Below are 12,936 nucleotides of genomic sequence, written 5' to 3' on the forward strand. Positions count from 1 at the left end.
CACACACACACACAACTCACGCTGTCCCCCTCATCTCCCTCTCTCGGCCCTGCTCCCTCTCCTCTTCTCGGCCTCCTGCCGCCGCCACCGGACGGCAGCGCCGTCCCCGGAGGCCGGCGGCTCCGCCTCCCCCTGTCCTCTCCTCAACCTCTCTCCCTCTTCCCTTATCTCTCCCTCTCCCTCTTCCTCATCTCTCGCCCCCTCTGCCCTTCTCCTCGCCGCGCCTTGCCGCGGCCATCTCCCTTCTCCGGTGACTCCCGCCGCCTTGTCAGTGCCTACCACTCCTCTCATCTCTCCCTCTTCTGGTCGACGGCAGCTGCCACCATCGCCGCCTCCGCGTTGACAGCAGCATAGCCCAGCCGCCGCCTCCCATTTTCTCTCTCTTCCTCAGCCGAACAGCCATCGGCGAGGCCGAAGCTGCCGCCTCCTTATTCCAGATCTGGCGCCCTCTCTTTCCTTCGGCCGGCAGAAACGGCTGCCATCGCCGCCGCCATGTCAGGCAGCAGCAGTGGGCAGGTCGCCGCCGCCGCCTCCTGCTTCCCTCTTCCGACTACAGTCTTCCCTCCCCCCAACCAACCTTCCACTTCTCCCTAATTCTCCATTTCTTTCCACACTAATTCTATTTCCTTATGGAAATTACAGAAAATCGATGTATGCATGTTTTGATTTGAAAACAGAATTCTGTTGTAAAGTTTTGATTTTTGGGCAGATATGAAAACAATGAAGAAATCATTGATGTGCTGGAATAAGATTACATAATTTCTGCATAAGAATTAAAATTACCACTTGAATCGAAAGCAACAGAAACAAGAAGTTGATTGCTGGGTTTTGGTGGTGTGGTGTTTTTAGAAAATGAAAGAGCTTAATAAGCTAAAATGAGGCGGTGGAATAGATAAAATGAATTCCACAAGATTGAGAAAATTAATTGGATGGCTGAGGAGAAAACTTGGCTGCCAAGAGTTAAAATTTGTGGCTAAAAATGGAAACAAATGGTGGCTTCTTGAGAAAGGAAACACGGTGCTGTCTCAGCAATTTTTAATAAAGAAGCTGTCAAATTTTCGACACAGTGATAATAAATGAATGCTGATAACTTAAAAGCTAATGGGCTTATATATATTATTCGAGCCCAACCAAATAAATATGGCCCAAAAGAAATTAATCTATAAAGAAATAAAAGCCCAATAACAAAGAATTCATGCATGTACTTGTTCATAGCCCAATCTTTGAGCCTAAAACTTTTATAAAGTAATAATCTAAAATTTATTCATCTAACTAGGGGCGCGACTAGATAAATTTACGAGCTTGACTCGTAGATATATATATTTTAATAACTCAAAAATATACTAATTTTCAAATAAAAATTGCAAAGGAACTAAACGGTTTTGGGCTGTGACAAACCTACCCACTTAAAAAAATTTCGTCATCGAAATTTGACAAGTCATAGCTGCAATAATCTTCAACATAATAATTTGAATACTGAACTTTCTCATAATAACTTGCATACTGAACTTGAATTTCTCATAATAACTTCAATCATTGCAGCAAATTTCAACATACTTTCAACGTAAATAATTTATACTCATTCCCTTTAAAAGTTTTGGAAATAATTTTACCAAGAAGTCGGAGCGCGCATTGGTCGAATGACTTTCACACACATGACTTTTAAAAATTTTATGTAAAATATTTTGCAGAGTCTACAGGAAAGTAGACCTGCTCTGATACCACCTTGTGACACCCAAATCCATTTTTAATTTTAAATGAAAACGCACGCGGAAAAATTATGAATATAAATAAATATTTAATGTGAAAATAAAGAAATAAATATCTTATTTTAAAATACTTTACTAAACATAACATTTTTAAGTAAAACTAAATTCAAAATATTTGACTCGCCATTCGACCTTCCACGCGCCTCCGGCCTTTAAAACCTGAAAATGTTAAATATGGGATGAGCATACAGGGTACACTCAGTGTGGGAACATGCAATCATTGTCCACGTTAATAAAATGAGAATCACATATGATCAATACATTCGTAACTGAAAGTCGCACGGTGGCATACCAAGGACCTTTCCGTCCTGGACCGATTGAGCCGGCCCCTGGCGACTGGTTGCAACCATAACTTTAACATGAAATCGCATTGTGGCATACCAAGGACGGTGAAGTCCTGGACCCATTGAGCGGGCCCTAGCGATATAATTTAATGCAACTCACATATGGTAAACACATGATATTAAAATGGACAAGAATTAACCACGGGCATGTACTGAAATAAATCCCACACCTGAAACTTTGAACTTGAACTTCAACTTGAACTTGAAAGCTAACTTGAGTAATTCAATTAAAAGTAACGTCCTAGTCGCGCCGCACCTAGTCAGATAAATTCAAATAATAAACATAAGGGTCTAATTAAACTTAAAAAATAATAATAATAATAATAATAGTTTAAATCTTAAGAATTTATTATCATAAAATCATTTGAAAATAATCATCGGTTTAGTGATTCAAAATAATAAAATGCATGCTTCTTTAAAATATGGGTTGATACTTAAAATCAAGTGCAACTTATTTAGAATAAAATCTGCAGCCCAAGAATTAAAAGTTGGGCCCAATCAATAAATCTGAGCCCATAAGAATAAAAACCACCCAGCCCAAGCCCATTCTTCCCTTCACCCTAACTTAAAACCTCATTTTGACTTTCACACCCAACACACACACACACAACTCACGCTGTCCCCCTCATCTCCCTCTCTCGGCCCTGCTCCCTCTCCTCTTCTCGGCCTCCTGCCGCCGCCACCGGACGGCAGCGCCGTCCCCGGAGGCCGGCGGCTCCGCCTCCCCCTGTCCTCTCCTCAACCTCTCTCCCTCTTCCCTTATCTCTCCCTCTCCCTCTTCCTCATCTCTCGCCCCCTCTGCCCTTCTCCTCGCCGCGCCTTGCCGCGGCCATCTCCCTTCTCCAGTGACTCCCGCCGCCTTGTCAGTGCCTACCACTCCTCTCATCTCTCCCTCTTCTGGTCGACGACAGCTGCCACCATCGCCGCCTCCGCGTTGACAGCAGCATAGCCCAGCCGCCGCCTCCCCTTTTCTCTCTCTTCCTCAGCCGAACAGCCATCGGCGAGGCCGAAGCTGCCGCCTCCTTATTCCAGATCTGGCGCCCTCTCTTTCCTTCGGCCGGCAGAAACGGCTGCCATTGCCGCCGCCATGCCAGGCAGCAGCAGTGGGCAGGTCGCCGCCGCCGCCTCCTGCTTCCCTCTTCCGACTACAGTCTTCCCTCCCCCCAACCAACCTTCCACTTCTCCCTAATTCTCCATTTCTTTCCACACTAATTCTATTTCCTTATGGAAATTACAGAAAATCGATGTATGCATGTTTTGATTTGAAAACAGAATTCTGTTGTAAAGTTTTGATTTTTGGGCAGATATGAAAACAATGAAGAAATCATTGATGTGCTGGAATAAGATTACATAATTTCTGCATAAGAATTAAAATTACCACTTGAATCGAAAGCAACAGAAACAAGAAGTTGATTGCTGGGTTTTGGTGGTGTGGTGTTTTTAGAAAATGAAAGAGCTTAATAAGCTAAAATGAGGCGGTGGAATAGATAAAATGAATTCCACAAGATTGAGAAAATTAATTGGATGGCTGAGGAGAAAACTTGGCTGCCAAGAGTTAAAATTTGTGGCTAAAAATGGAAACAAATGGTGGCTTCTTGAGAAAGGAAACACGGTGCTGTCTCAGCAATTTTTAATAAAGAAGCTGTCAAATTTTCGACACAGTGATAATAAATGAATGCTGATAACTTAAAAGCTAATGGGCTTATATATATTATTCGAGCCCAACCAAATAAATATGGCCCAAAAGAAATTAATCTATAAAGAAATAAAAGCCCAATAACAAAGAATTCATGCATGTACTTGTTCATAGCCCAATCTTTGAGCCTAAAACTTTTATAAAGTAATAATCTAAAATTTATTCATCTAACTAGGGGCGCGACTAGATAAATTTACGAGCTTGACTCGTAGATATATATATTTTAATAACTCAAAAATATACTAATTTTCAAATAAAAATTGCAAAGGAACTAAACGGTTTTGGGCTGTGACAAACCTACCCACTTAAAAAAATTTCGTCCTCGAAATTTGACAAGTCATAGCTGCAATAATCTTCAACATAATAATTTGAATACTGAACTTTCTCATAATAACTTGCATACTGAACTTGAATTTCTCATAATAACTTCAATCATTGCAGCAAATTTCAACATACTTTCAACGTAAATAATTTATACTCATTCCCTTTAAAAGTTTTGGAAATAATTTTACCAAGAAGTCGGAGCGCGCATTGGTCGAATGACTTTCACACACATGACTTTTAAAAATTTTATGTAAAATATTTTGCAGAGTCTACAGGAAAGTAGACCTGCTCTGATACCACCTTGTGACACCCAAATCCATTTTTAATTTTAAATGAAAACGCACGCGGAAAAATTATGAATATAAATAAATATTTAATGTGAAAATAAAGAAATAAATATCTTATTTTAAAATACTTTACTAAACATAACATTTTTAAGTAAAACTAAATTCAAAATATTTGACTCGCCATTCGACCTTCCACGCGCCTCCGGCCTTTAAAACCTGAAAATGTTAAATATGGGATGAGCATACAGGGTACACTCAGTGTGGGAACATGCAATCATTGTCCACGTTAATAAAATGAGAATCACATATGATCAATACATTCGTAACTGAAAGTCGCACGGTGGCATACCAAGGACCTTTCCGTCCTGGACCGATTGAGCCGGCCCCTGGCGACTGGTTGCAACCATAACTTTAACATGAAATCGCATTGTGGCATACCAAGGACGGTGAAGTCCTGGACCCATTGAGCGGGCCCCTAGCGATATAATTTAATGCAACTCACATATGGTAAACACATGATATTAAAATGGACAAGAATTAACCACGGGCATGTACTGAAATAAATCCCACACCTGAAACTTTGAACTTGAACTTCAACTTGAACTTGAAAGCTAACTTGAGTAATTCAATTAAAAGTAACGTCCTAGTCGCGCCGCACCTAGTCAGATAAATTCAAATAATAAACATAAGGGTCTAATTAAACTTAAATAATAATAATAATAATAATAATAATAATAATAATAGTTTAAATCTTAAGAATTTATTATCATAAAATCATTTGAAAATAATCATCGGTTTAGTGATTCAAAATAATAAAATGCATGCTTCTTTAAAATATGGGTTGATACTTAAAATCAAGTGCAACTTATTTAGAATAAAATCTGCAGCCCAAGAATTAAAAGTTGGGCCCAATCAATAAATCTGAGCCCATAAGAATAAAAACCACCCAGCCCAAGCCCATTCTTCCCTTCACCCTAACTTAAAACCTCATTTTGACTTTCACACCCAACACACACACAACTCACGCAGTCCCCCTCATCTCCCTCTCTCGGCCCTGCTCCCTCTCCTCTTCTCGGCCTCCTGCCGCCGCCACCGGACGGCAGCGCCGTCCCCGGAGGCCGGCGGCTCCGCCTCCCCCTGTCCTCTCCTCAACCTCTCTCCCTCTTCCCTTATCTCTCCCTCTCCCTCTTCCTCATCTCTCGCCCCCTCTGCCCTTCTCCTCGCCGCGCCTTGCCGCGGCCATCTCCCTTCTCCGGTGACTCCCGCCGCCTTGTCAGTGCCTACCACTCCTCTCATCTCTCCCTCTTCTGGTGGACGGCAGCTGCCACCATCGCCGCCTCCGCGTTGACAGCAGCATAGCCCAGCCGCCGCCTCCCCTTTTCTCTCTCTTCCTCAGCCGAACAGCCATCGGCGAGGCCGAAGCTGCCGCCTCCTTATTCCAGATCTGGCGCCCTCTCTTTCCTTCGGCCGGCAGAAACGGCTGCCATCGCCGCCGCCATGCCAGGCAACAGCAGTGGGCAGGTCGCCGCCGCCGCCTCCTGCTTCCCTCTTCCGACTACAGTCTTCCCTCCCCCCAACCAACCTTCCACTTCTCCCTAATTCTCCATTTCTTTCCACACTAATTCTATTTCCTTATGGAAATTACAGAAAATCGATGTATGCATGTTTTGATTTGAAAACAGAATTCTGTTGTAAAGTTTTGATTTTTGGGCAGATATGAAAACAATGAAGAAATCATTGATGTGCTGGAATAAGATTACATAATTTCTGCATAAGAATTAAAATTACCACTTGAATCGAAAGCAACAGAAACAAGAAGTTGATTGCTGGGTTTTGGTGGTGTGGTGTTTTTAGAAAATGAAAGAGCTTAATAAGCTAAAATGAGGCGGTGGAATAGATAAAATGAATTCCACAAGATTGAGAAAATTAATTGGATGGCTGAGGAGAAAACTTGGCTGCCAAGAGTTAAAATTTGTGGCTAAAAATGGAAACAAATGGTGGCTTCTTGAGAAAGGAAACACGGTGCTGTCTCAGCAATTTTTAATAAAGAAGCTGTCAAATTTTCGACACAGTGATAATAAATGAATGCTGATAACTTAAAAGCTAATGGGCTTATATATATTATTCGAGCCCAACCAAATAAATATGGCCCAAAAGAAATTAATCTATAAAGAAATAAAAGCCCAATAACAAAGAATTCATGCATGTACTTGTTCATAGCCCAATCTTTGAGCCTAAAACTTTTATAAAGTAATAATCTAAAATTTATTCATCTAACTAGGGGCGCGGCTAGATAAATTTACGAGCTTGACTCGTAGATATATATATTTTAATAACTCAAAAATATACTAATTTTCAAATAAAAATTGCAAAGGAACTAAACGGTTTTGGGCTGTGACACCGAAACTCTTAAAATGAACTGAGAATTATTCTGCGGGTGCTTTACTTATTAATTAATGTCCCATTTTTACAAGCTCGAAATCTTTTGTTATAATTTCCAAATCAATCTAAATTACTTAACTGAAAATCCCCTCTTAACTTCCAAAAGTATGTCACACTATAAATATGAAATTGAATTTTCCTATCGTTAATGTGTTTTAATTATTAATTCTTATTTTTAATGAATAATTTGTGAAAAAATTAGTGAACCATGCATAATTAATCATCTTAAAAGTATATATATATATATATATATATATAATGAATTAAAATTGAAGAAAATACAAAAACTAAATTCATAAAGGCTGTTAACCATAATTAACCTAATGTTTATTAATCTAAACTAAATTCATAAAGCCTAGGTAATCATAACCTAATATTTCTTCAATTCATAAAACTAAACTAAAGAGAAAACAAAAACTAAATTTAATGACGAAGGGCCACAAGCCTAGAGCCCCAAATTGAAGTATCTAGGAATAGGTCATCTATTCAAGAGGAAACTTATAAAAAAATACCATTTTTTAAAAATGATATGTTTTTTAGCCCCTCTTTAAAAACAACTCTTTTGTATACCAAAATGAATTAAAAGACTAAAATACCCTTTACGGTTCCCACCACTTTAATTTTCGCGCAACATTACACGTGCCCACGATCATGATCACGATGGTGGACACGATCGTGCCCACGATCATGATCACGATCGTGCCCACGATCATAATCATGATGGTGGACACGATCGTGCCACGATCATGATCACGATCGTGCCCACGATCATGATCACGATGGTGAACACGATCGTGTCCACCATCGTGTCCACGATGGGCACGATCATGATCACGATCGTGCCCACGATCATGATCACGATCATGCCCACGATCATGATCACGATGGTGAACACGATCATGCCCACCATCGTGTCCACGATGGGCACAATCGTGTCCATCATCATGGGCACGATGGTGTTCATCGTGTCCATGATGGTGGACACGATCATGCCCATCGTGCCCACAATGTACGTGGACACGATCGTGTTCATCGTGTCCACGATCGTGCGCACGTGTCATGTTGCGCGGAAATTAAAGTGGTGGGGACCGTAAAGGGTATTTTAGTCTTTTAATTCATTTTGGTATACAAAAGAGTTGTTTTTAAAGAGGGGCTAAAAAACATATCATTTTTAAAAAATGGTATTTAAAATCTTGAACCCCTCTCTTCAAACTAGCCCTTATTAATTATTTAAGTATCCACGGATAGGTCATATACAACATCTTGAAACAGTTTTTCGTGGATGTTTCAAATCTCTTACATTGTATGTTCTAGAGGTGGAACAGTACAATATACATTAAATTCGATAATTTTTTATATTTTTCGATATGATATAATCGATATATTAAATTTTCACTACTACAAAAGTTTACATACATAACAGTGAATAGATAACGGTTTTTTTCAAAAACCGTTATCTATGAGCGCACTTTTAGGAATAGATAACGGTTTTGCGAAAATCCGTTATCTATGTAGTGTTGTCAAAATGCATAGATAACGGTTTGAACAAATGCGTTATGTTTTTGCGTTATCTATTAGTTGCATAGATAACGGTATTACAAAACCGTTAAGCCAACGTTATCTATGCCATCTTTTAATTATTTTCACCCAAATAAAATCGTGAATTCACTAAGTTTTCTCTTCTTCGCTCCCTCTCCAACAATTCCCGCCGTTTATTTCTTCTCAGCGCACGAACTCCTCCGATGATGTAATGCCCCGCTCTTTTAAATATATATTAGATTAAACATGTGCATTAGTTATAAAATTCTTTTAATTATTTATTGTGACTATTTTATTCAGATAATATTATTTCAGCAAAAGTCTGTATAAGAGATACAGAGCTGCGATTTAATATTCAATCATGAATCAAACCAATAATTAAATTATTGGTTTAGCTACACGTTTGAGACCTTGCATTACCAGTTGATTGATTTAATCAATAGTATTAGAAATTTTAGATTTATAACCGATTTCATAAATCGTGTTATTTAAATCGAATTGCTAGAATTATAACTCGAGTTTATGTTAATAATAATTTTATTATTTCACGCTTTATATGTTTAGTACTAAGTCGCGAATTAATTTCGACTTTCACGTATTAAATCTCAAGATTGAGGATTTAATTTATATAAATACGACGAGTATTTATTAAACGAGAATTGGAGAATTATTACAGGAACTAGGAGAAACTAGATCACGGCACTACACGTATGTCTCGATTTTTCATCCAACACATCAATTCCTACACTATTCCCTTGTTAGTCAAAAAGTTGGTGCTAACAATTTGTCAAAAAAATTGGTGCTTTGCAGAAAAGTTTTGGCTGCTTTTGACTAATGCGCATGATTTTTCAACCTTTGCTACAGTAACACTATTCCAGTTTTGCCTATAAATTGCTAGGATTCGCAGCAGTTTAAAAACACACCAAAGCAGAAAATACTTCTTTCTGTTAGAGAGAGCAAGAGTAAGTTGAAGTAAAATCTCAAATACGAGAGTTTGAGGGTTTGAGACAAAAGCTTAGTTAGAAGCTTTTGGTGTGAGAAAATTAGATAGTAATTTTCTCGGGGTATAACGGGTTGTGAGTTGAGTGTTGTGAGTGTTGTAAACACTGTATATTTTTTCTCCCTTTGTTAAATAGAAGTGCAGCAAGAGGTGTGAGGCAAGAGAGAGTTTAGGAGAATTTTTTTTAAATTTCTTACTTGCAAGAGCTCAAGTGAGCTCCCTTCGCCGGGCTGTTTCTTCGCCGACCGGCCACTAGGCTCTGAACCGAGAACGTGTACTCGTTCCTCCATCTTCAGGCTACCAAACCCAACAATCGAAAGGCCGAAGCCTTCTCTATATTTTCCTGACCAAAGGCCGCAATATCCTTCGGCGGCCAACGTCGAATTCCCGACTTAGCCACCGGCCAACTTACGGCCTTCGTTTCTCACTATCCTTACGACGAAAAAGGATCGAGAAACCACCGTTGTGTAGCCTGATCTACCTCGCACGAGGAAAACTAAGTCGTAGACCTTCGCGGCTAAACACCATCGCGGAACGACGACCGGAAAACCCCCGACGGACAACTTCCATTAGTGCTCACTTGGACAAGGGTAAGTTGACGCCCTTATTTCGATGCATTCCCGTTTCTATTATATTATGGGAAATTTCTGGGGTATAGATGGGAGTGTGGTGAATATTTGTTCAAAGTTTCATGTTATTTGAACTTCGTTTACTACCCTTTTAAAATTTGAGAAGTCTACTGCCAGTATCTGCTGAAACTGTCGTGAGGCAGATGATTAGGGTAATTATTTCAGTAACCATGTGTTGATATTTAGCTCTCAAATTTTTATTGTATGAATATATATGTGTTAGCTATCTACATATAAAAGTTGAGCTCATTCAGGTAACGTTTGCTAGTTTTTCAAAAATCTGGACTTTCAGTTGGCAGAAACTGCCGAATCTGGTAGGCGATGGGAAAATCGCTATATCTCTTAAACTACTTGGAGTTTTTCAACATACTTTTTTTTCAATTAAACTAGACTCAAAGAGGTTTCTATTGATATAAAATTCGACTCCATACGAGTTCGGAGTAAAAGCAGTTTATTAGTTGAAGTTGAATCTATACAGTTTTGTTGAGATGGAAATGATTCAAAATAATTCCTATTAAGGATTTTAAAGTTTTATTGTTGATAAAATATCACTTTTAGATTATAAATGAGCTATTGATGTGTATATATATATATATTGGTGATTGGCATTATTAAATGGGGAAAAGGAAAACGTTTTATGTTTATAGAATTATTCTTTATTTATAATAGATAAATAAATGAATAATATAAAATGGAATTTCCTACATCCTCAAAGGTACATGAAATATTTTGATAAAGGAAGAACGATTGTATATGAGTTAGATATAGTCGTTTAAGGAAATATGGGTAGTTAGAAAAATGAGTGAATAGTGATTCACTGCATTTGTTGTTATCTTTTCTATTATTCACTCGAACACATGTTTTCGTGTTATCAAAGGTTCAAATAAACAAAAGCGTCTGAGTAACCTATCGCGCTAAGGAAAGAGAATCATTGTCTTAAGTAGCAATACACTGTAATCAGGTGGGCATTACTTTTACTATACGTATATAGAGATCCCCTGCTTGTCGTAGGCCTCTTATACGAATGAATGCATGAGATGATTTAACCGTTAATTTCAGTTTTATATATCTATCAAACGAGTTTAATGCTACCTTTGAGCAAGTTATTTCATGACAAAATCTTTGAGTTAAAGTTATTTCAAGTATTGTCTTGCCATAAAATGTTTAAATTTTAGTATGATATCTATCTGCTTTGGCTTTGCCAATGATGCAATCGAATTCGGGTCCTGAGCAGTTGATAGCTATCCTGCCAGGACTAGTGTACACCAGTGACCGTGAGTCATCTAGCGGGTTGGCCGGTCAAGTGACCGTGAGAGGTGGCCACCTCTCCGGCACACAGTTCCAGATATGATAAATTACAAGAGAACTTAGTCTGCAGACGAACTTTAAGAATCACAAATGAACTTAGTAAGCATGGGCCTTTTTAGCGAAAAACTCCCTTGCTGTACTGTTTATGATGGCATGACAATTTACAGTTTTGAAGCATGTATTTTTATACCTAGGCATACGTGCCCACTGAGTGCTTTTGTACTCAGCCCTGCATATGTTTTCTAAATGTGCAGGTTGAGCTGATGTGATGATGGTGCTGCAATGAGCGGAGTCTCCAGGGTTGTTAATAAATAGTTAACCTGTCTAGAATATGTCTTCATACATATGTCTAGCTACTTTCCGCTGCAAGATGTTGTTGATGTTATAGTATGTTATGTCATACTTTGAGTCTTAAGAGAATGGTTTCATATGATGTATAACTTGATTAATGATATTAATTAAGTTTTATGCTGTCTTCCATAGACTATTTTCAATTGAGTATTCATGAATAAAAATGACGAGTTTTATTAAGATGAGTAAGTGTTACGGCTATAAATGACGCCCCTTTTCTTCCCCTTCTTCTTTAACCCCATCCCTAGTCGTAGATCACTCGGCTTAACTATCCTTAGTTAGGGCGGGCTGTGACAGACGACCTCTGCGCCGCCGTTCCTCCGACGACCTCCCCGCTGCCATTCCTCCGCCCGCCGCCGGTATCTTACATCCCCTTCTTCTCGGAGGTGAAGCCCTAAAATCCCTAAATCCCCAAATTCTTCCTCACCTAAAATCCCCAAACACTATTGTTGCCGCCGACGACCTCCGCCCCGGACAGCCACTGCATACGCCGGTAATTACTCTTCGCGCCGCTACGGTACGTCTCGGTATTCTCTCTCTCTGTCTCTCTCTCTCTTGCTCTCACTCTCCCTATCTCTCCGTCTCATTCATGGCGGCTACCGCGGATCCAGCAGCGCTGGCAGTCATTGCCGCAAGCCCGCGCCTCTGCGGCGGTCGAGCCGCTGCTGTCCTGTTATTTATTTATTTCTGATAATTTTGGAATTTTAGCTGCAATTTGTCTATTTCATTCGAACCACACTTGAAGAGGTTTTCTCTTTTTTGGGGGTTTTTGTTATTCTCATCTTTTTTGATTTGCTGTCATTTAGAAAGGCTTTTGATCCTGAATAGATAAGGTGTGTTTATTTTGCTGTTGGAGTTGAAATAATTGGGAAATATTTAAGCTTAAATAGAGAGGGTGTATTTGCTTTGATTAATTGAATCACATGGTTCACTCTCAGCTGCTGCGGACTAGGGTTTTTGCTTCTACCGAGAATGCTTTTTTGAAGCAGCCTAAGGTGTTTCTTTGGTGAGTTTGTGTTTGCGTAATGTTAGATTTGTTGTAGAGGAAAGAATCCTGTTTACATCTATTTTTGCTACATTATATTGGAATTGATTCCTAAATTCTTTACAAATTACAACTTGTGTGGCTTTTTTGTGTACTCCCGTGTTGTTTTATGAATTCCTCTCCGCCTTCTGGTTTCAGAATGTGAGTAGCTGAATGTCGTGCTGTTAAACTATTCTTCATAATTCTCGAGTCTCTGTCTGGA

The 12,936-nt window shown here is 39.2% G+C and overlaps 1 long non-coding RNA gene across 1 annotated transcript; it reads right to left on the reverse strand.

The window, feature by feature from the left end:
• Positions 1–1,770: 1,770 nt before the first annotated feature.
• LOC130985050 (uncharacterized) lies at positions 1,771–5,075 on the reverse strand. The gene is made up of 2 exons (XR_009088866.1): positions 4,993–5,075; positions 1,771–2,369 (listed from the first exon to the last, which is right to left on the reverse strand). It is a non-coding gene; the product is annotated as an uncharacterized LOC130985050 (long non-coding RNA).
• Positions 5,076–12,936: the final 7,861 nt, after the last annotated feature.

Source organism: Salvia miltiorrhiza, chromosome 1 (assembly GCF_028751815.1).
Source record: "Salvia miltiorrhiza cultivar Shanhuang (shh) chromosome 1, IMPLAD_Smil_shh, whole genome shotgun sequence".
Taxonomy (NCBI): domain Eukaryota; kingdom Viridiplantae; phylum Streptophyta; class Magnoliopsida; order Lamiales; family Lamiaceae; genus Salvia; species Salvia miltiorrhiza.